The sequence below is a fragment of the Oreochromis niloticus genome, linkage group LG9 (assembly GCF_001858045.2).
Source record: "Oreochromis niloticus isolate F11D_XX linkage group LG9, O_niloticus_UMD_NMBU, whole genome shotgun sequence".
NCBI lineage: Eukaryota > Metazoa > Chordata > Actinopteri > Cichliformes > Cichlidae > Oreochromis > Oreochromis niloticus.
In genome coordinates, this window is record NC_031974.2 from 26,416,305 (window position 1) to 26,423,841 (window position 7,537).

At 40.3% G+C, this 7,537-nt stretch overlaps 1 long non-coding RNA gene across 1 annotated transcript; it reads left to right on the forward strand.

The window, feature by feature from the left end:
• The first annotated feature begins 894 nt into the window (after positions 1–894).
• Positions 895–3,343, forward strand: LOC112847787 (uncharacterized). Its single transcript, XR_003221577.1, has 3 exons — positions 895–1,011; positions 2,783–2,997; positions 3,078–3,343. It is a non-coding gene; the product is annotated as an uncharacterized LOC112847787 (long non-coding RNA).
• The last annotated feature ends 4,194 nt before the right edge of the window (positions 3,344–7,537 follow it).

The window sequence follows — 7,537 nt, forward strand, 5'->3', positions numbered from 1 at the left end:
GCTGCTGTTTTAAAGCAAGATGACTGGTATCCAGACACTCAAACAAGTAATGGAAATGAAAGTCACAGGCAGATGTTAACTGTAGAAATGGTACCAAAATGAAAGAGATGAAGTCATTTTGGGTGACTACTAGATAGGAACACCAGGCAGTTAATGTCTCTGGTGCCCTTACGAAGGGGAAAACATGCAGCGTAATTTTCAGCATGTGCTTTAAATATTTCAGTGCATGTTCAGTGGAATGACCTGAATCAGAGCCACGTTATTTCAAACAGCAGTCCAGGTGGACTGTCGAGTAGAGTTATGGGAAAAAAGAATCAAACGCTCCCCAAAGCAATTTTCTATAATTTGCTGTTTGACAATGCAACTGTCCAAACAAATTACCAACTACGCAGCCGATGTGACCTCAGTGTTTGAATTTTCCCGACATGCACTGACGGTAGCTAGCCAGAGTAGATATGATTATTTAGTTTTTCAAAATTTTTATTTAGTTACATATAATCAGTGACACTTTGTGACTATAGTCATTACATTGCTTTTGTTCATCAACCCACTGCATCAAATGACACTTTTCTCTACTTGCATGTCACATTTTTTGTATTTAATATGTGTAGTAACAAAAAAAGTTTTAAAAACTGTTGTTTTAAAAGCACCTGATTTCAGCCTTTTTACTCAAAGCTGATCTACTCCTGTCGGAGTCCATACTAGCCTAGTAAGACAACACATTTGGAGTTTTTAGTAGATACATCCTGTCTGGAGTAGGCAACTGCTGTCGCTAACCTCCAGCCACTAAGCTAGCACATCGCAAATTAACATCTGTGCCCCCCCCAAAAAGTAGTAACAGAAAATTAATGCTATAATGCAATTAATACATTTTACGCTATACTACTAGTTTCTGAAATTTGCAGTTCTGAATGGCCATTTTGTGCTGAACCCTAAAGTAAATCAGTTTTCATAGGCTCTATATGTTTATGGCCTGGAAGATAAAACAGTTTTAGCCCTTAGCTAGCTAAGGTGGGTAGCTAATTCCCTTCTCATGTGTAGAGTTGATTTGTTTATTTTCTTTTTTTGTTTGTTTAAATTGTATTAAAACTTTAAGTCACACATTTAAAATATGCATTAAGGTCTGGTAGCTTTTTGTGGGTATCAAGACAGGCATCTTTATAAGCTAGCGCTCTGCTAGGCTTCAGCTAGCAACACAATACAAACAATACTGTGTCTGTATTGTTTGTACTTTCTGGAGCACTTTTAATGCTAAATCTGATAAATGATGTGGATTGCTGTGAAGTTCATTTTATTTTTACAGACCATGTAAGAAGTTTGTGCTCAAGATTTTCTGATAAGTGAAATTCAAGCACTGTTATATTTATATGGCAGCAGCAATTAGCAGTCCGCCTGCTCTTCCAAATATAATCCTTTCTGGTGCCAAAAAAAGGTGAAAGCCAAAAACTTGAGGCTTCAACAAGGTAAATTATAAACTAATGGTGGCATCATGGCTGCTACCTGAATATTTATTATGCAATCTATGCTTACTGCCCAGGCAACACAAAAACAGAAACTGCACAACACAAGCAGCTATGAAGGCATTGGTTTTTGTGTCGACTGTTCAGAGGTGAGAGGGATTGTTCAGATATAATGATTAATGGTAATATTTAGGTGTGGAGAGCATATCAGCACCAATAAAATAAAATAATAAAAACTGATGGCAAAACATTTTTAACAATGCAAATCCTCTTCTATGATCTGCTGCTTGTTGCTTGATTGAAAAAGAAAAACTGAAAAGTATATTTTATTAAATTTGAAAAGGCAGCTGAACCTGGTATTTTTCTTGGCTGGAAATTTCATCTGGCTATTTCCACTATCAAAATCAGATCTTCCAGTTTGGAGATTGATGTTGACGATGTTCCCTCTGAAAGTTGGAGAAAGGCTTATTCCACTTTTGAACACTTACCAGGGCCAAGTTGGACACAGATGTTTAACACAGGCCAACCTTTACACCTCTTCCAAAACTTTAGCCTAGGTTTAAAGCCTTTAATATTTATCATAAGTACCAATCCTAAAGAAATGTTTTCCATATTTCTTTTATACCTAATATGCTATGATGATCACTAGCATATAAATAATTAAATAAAAATGCATATTTAGTATTTTGTATTGGCTCCTAGCTGTTCTATGTTAAGATTTTAAGCAGTTTGGTTTTGGATTTTATTTAGATTTCTAGGCATGGACACAAGTACCAATTTCTCTGTTATATTATTTTATATTATCTATTTTTTCCTATGGTATCTCCCTTTGCAAACACAAAAGAGACACCTACCTGAGAGACACTTTTATTAAAGAGGGCTTAGATTTTTTTCTGCTTTTATCATATTATATAGGGGAAGATGTTATTGCCAATAATAAAATAAAATATACTCTGACTGTTAGGTAATATAATAAACTTGATCGAGCTCATATTGGACTCATAAAAAAAAAACACCCCCATCATGTGCTTCTTTCTCCCTTTCTCTCTGATCTCTCGCTGGCACTCAGATTGGCTGCAGAGCCCCATTTCAGCTGAAATATTATCACTCTAATCTCTGTGGTGGATATTTTTTCTGTCGAGACAATTCTTTCTGGCAGAGATGGGACGTAACCTCTCATCCCACTGCCAGGTCTCTCTTTCAGTTTAAAGACAGCTGCTGCTGCTGCTGCTGCTGGGAAATCCCCATGAGAAAACAATTCTTCTAAGCACCCATTCTTTGCTCATTTACTTCTTTTTTGTTCTGGTTGTTTTCATCCCCAGATTTTCCATTTCACTCAGACGCTAACAGTCGGAGTAGTGAGGGCATTAATCAAATCCAGTGTTCCAGTGGCTGGGTGTTGGGACCTGTTCCAGCCTGGGTGATGATGGTGGACACTGAGCCTTCTGGCTCTCAGTGATTGGGCCTTGCTGGTGCTGCTGGTGTTTGGCTGAGTCCTCAAGAAAAACACGACTGCTCAAGTGTGGGAAGGTTTGAGGTATCTGTTAAAGTTCTTTTTTTTGCCCCTTTTTTATGGACTGTTTTCCAATTTGTCTCTGTCTTGGCTTCACCATCCAGGTCCCGCCTACAGTAAAAGACTACATCAGGCTGAAATAAGACTCATCCTTTAAGGACAGTGGAGGACATTCACCCTCCTCTTGAGACATTTTCCCCTCTCTCCTCCTCACTATGCATTATCTAGTGACAGAGGCATCCCAGGCCCTGCTCCCTTCGCTGTGATGGATGGTCCTCAGTGCTCCACAGTGGCCACAGTGATTGGCTAGTCCTGATACAACTCTAAATGGCTTCAGTAGGAATCTCATTGCCCCACAGTTCCCTAAAGACACGACCATTCTGCGGCTGCCTCTGCAATCCCCTTCTGCTTGCTGAAAATTGAAATTTAACCAGCGTGCCTTCTTCCTTAGGACTGACCTTTCACCCTTTCAAGCTCTTTTTTTCTGGAAGAAAAAGTGCAGCAAAGGAAGGACAAAGATGCAACAAAAACATGTAATCAGTCAGCACTGAGGATGTTATCACTGAGAGAAGGTGATGTGTTAACTTAGAATTAAGTCCACTACCTTACTGGTTTTTTTAGCCATAATCCCCATCCTTCCACTGTCTCATCAGTGGAGCTGTTTGGTCCCTAACTTTCAGATAGAACGGTCTTATCAATGGTGCTTCGTCCCAGTGATTTATGTCACTGGCCAACTTTGCTATAGCTGCAATTTTCTGCTGCCACATCCACTAGAGAAAGAGAAAAAAGAAGGGTATTTGGTGGCCAGCTATATAGAGTCAGAGTCCAGACTGAGGCTGTGTGATAACAGCAGCTACAGTTTTCTGAGAGCCAAAGGCGAGTGGCTCTTTCGGATCACTGACAGCAGGTATCTTTTCAAACTAACTAATCTGATCCATGCCAAAGACCCAGATTATTGGTTGTGAAAACGCGTGATGAGAGGATGCTGTAGCAGCAGACTGTGCAGAGGTGGAAACAACATCACTGCGATTATTAATGATGACAGAGTGATGACGAAGGACTGTAATCTTTACAAACAGTGAGGCCACCAACACACAGCCAGAACTCCAGAGAATTTGATTATCCCCAATTATACGGCAAGCTTTTTATCCGTGGAGCCTTAGAAAGACGTGTCCCTACAGCTCGAGCTCTTTCATGAGAATTATGTAGCTTTGCTTTGAGTTGCTTCTCTGACTTTGATGACAACAAGGGAGCTATTCAGTTTCCTTTCTCTTTGCATTTGTCTTTTATTCAAATGCGTCTCATCGCTTTTCAAGGGAAATGGTTTTGATTTGTACACCACACATGCATTTATCAGAGATGGTTCAAAAGCTGCACTGATAATCATTGTGATGCAGGGTTTTTCATTGACTCTGACTGCAGATCCACAGAGGTATTATCTTCTTAAGTCACAAGGCAGTGACTTAAAGGGTATACCAGGGTCTTATATGGCTATTGCTACTTCAATTCTCTCATGCTGTACACATATATAAGCTAAAGATGTTGTTTAGAGGTCAGTTTAGGCGAAAACTCTAATATAAATTCTTATGTGGAGGACTAGTGGAGAAAGAATTCAAAAAAGGGATTGCTGATTAATCTCCTGGTTGTCAAGTCAAGGCAATAGCCCAGTATCTACAGTTAAATACCAACTTAGCATTAGCTAAGGAGGGACTGAAAGAAAGAGTTGGCCTCAAGGTTTTACCCCAAAAACAAATCAGGCATGGTCAACAAACCCAAATTAAAAGTTCAGAATAATAGTTTTAATAAGAAAACAAGCACAGTTACTTGACTAACTGGTACATACCCAGAGCTAACTAGCTACATAGTGTCAGGGTGTGGATATAGTGCTAATGGAGGTGTCCAAATTCATAGGCTGCATCTTCCTGAGTTCGCATTTGTAGACCAATTACGTTACAGCGACCCGACGAAGGCTGTCCAAATTCGTAGAGTTCTCCAAATGCAGCCGACAAATGCGTCCTACTTTTCGCCCCATTTGAAGAATGGGTCGGGTGTATCCTTCGTGGCCCACCATATCTCAGAATTCATAGGGCGGCCTAGCCAATTCCAGTTTCCAACAATGGCGGCAGCTACTTAGTTTCAATTTATTACTTTTTCTGGGTCACAAAATAAACTTTTAAGATATTTTCAGGCAAGAATGTAGCTGTGTAAACTTCAAATATCTGCTCGGTTTATCAAGACATCACATATTTACAAAAGTGCTCCGACGTTTTCTGAGACGTCTATTACCCACCAGCTCGATAGCTAACTGGGGCGATAACAGCGAACTCCCGGCACATCGTTTTCAAACCCCCCGCGGTCTTTCGCTACTCAGGTTAAACATGATATATAAGTCACTTAGATAACTTTAAAATGTTTTTGTTTGGCTTTTTTCAGTGTTTTATTTGTTCATGAGTAAATCGGTTTGGCTGAGATTAAAGTTATAGTTTTCACACAGCTGAATAAACGTCAAACAGAAAACTGATTAAACAGAAGTGTGAGATGGTGGAGAGTTTACTCCAGTGTCCTGTTATATTTTAGATAGCAAGGAGCAGACGGCTGAGTTTATTAAACTGCACCGAGACAGCTGGTGACGCAAATCAGAAGGCTAGACCGTCCAATTTCACAGCCGCTCACTTCCGGCCTACCCGACCTTCTGAGGACCCGGCCCACGTAGACCGCGAAGGCCGGGTCCTCAGGAGGATGCAGCCCATGAATTTGGACACCCCTAGAATGTGTGTCTGTTTTAGTATATTTTCTGTTTAGTTAAAAGGGGCGGTGCATGTTAAGCCACATCAGTATAAAAATATACTCGCTGGAGATTTTGTTGGGTAAGTTAATACAAACATCTAATTAATAAATCACATTTCAGCAGTTTAGACATGTAGACAAGACTGTCTGCTGAAGTTTAAACCAAGCATCACAGTGGAAGGAGAAAGGTGATTTAAGTGACTTTGAAGTTGGCATGGTTATTAGTGCCAGACAGAGTGAGGTCTGAGGATTTCAGAAACTGCTGATCTACTGGGATTTGCCCCCATGGCCATCTCTAGGGTTTACAGAGAATAGTCTGAAATAGAGGGAAAAAATCCAGTGAGCAGCAGCTCTCTAGGTGAAAATTACTTGTTGATGCCAGAGGTCAAAAGAGAATGGCCAGACTGCTTTGAGCTGATAGAAAAGCAGCAGTAACTCGGATAACCACTTGTTACAATCAGTGTATGCAGAAGCGCATTTCTTTGTTGAACCTTAAAGCAGATGGACCACAGGAGCAGGGGACCACACCGACTGAGCCTCTTTTAAGCTAAGAACAAAAAACTCAAGCTACAGTTCACACGGTGCTTGCCAAAATGAGACAACAGAAGATTGAAAAAGCATTAGGTTGTCTGATGAGTCTTGAATTCTGCGGCAACATTTGGATGGTAGGGTCAGAATTTGCCATAAACAGTATGAGAGCATGGTGGTGTAATGGTGTGGGGGATATCTCTAAAATTAGAAGTATCCTGTCTCAGAGTGACCCTGAAAAACTTGTTCATGCATTTATTACTTCTAGGCTGGACTACTGTAATTCATTATTATCAGGATGTCTTAAAAACTCCCTGAAAAGCCTTCAGTTGATCCAAAATGCTGCAGCAAGAGTCCTGACGGGGACTAGAAAGAGAGAACATATTTCTTCTATATTGGCTTCCCTTCATTGGCTCCCTGTTAAATCCAGAATTGTATTCAAAATCCTGCTCCTCACATACAAGGTCTTAAATAATCAGGCCCCATCTCATCTCAATGACCTAGTAGTATTGTACCCCTGCACCCCATTAGAGCTCTTCACTCTCACACTGCAGGCTTACTTGTTGTTCCTAGAGTATTTAAAAGTAGAATGGGAGGCAGAGCCTTCAGCTTTCAGGCCCCTCTTATATGGAACCATAGAACCTGCAATAGGTGCAGGCTGCTGGGGGATTCCCATGATGCATTGAGTATTTCTTCTTCAGTCACTTTTCTCACTCACTATGTGTTAACAAACCTCTCTGCACTGAATCATACTTGTCATTAATCTCTGTCTCTCTTCCACAGCATGTCTTTTATCCTGTTTTCCTTCTCTCACCCCAACCGGTCGCAGCAGATGGCCCCGCCCCTCCCTGAGCCTGGTTCTGCTGGAGGTTTCTTCCTGTTAAAAGGGAGTTTTTCTTTCCCACTGTTGCCAAAGTGCTTGCTCATAGGGGGTCATATGATTGTTGGGTTTTCCTCTGTATGTGTTACTGTAGGGTCTACCTACAGTAATACCTTCTTAAATCTACCTAATTTAAGAAGTGATCACTGATCTTATTTGCATTAAGTTCTTGTTTCAGATGGGGGATATTATTATACTTGAAGTTTTTCCAGCACCGATAACGTTACATATCTACATGAATATTTTATGTAAAAACAACCGTTTTGCCTATGCTGTAATAAACTATATGTTTGATCTTATTCAGTTATCAAGGCAAGCTGTCAGGAGCCATTTCACTATATTTTAGCTCTAACAGAAGTATTTCAGAAA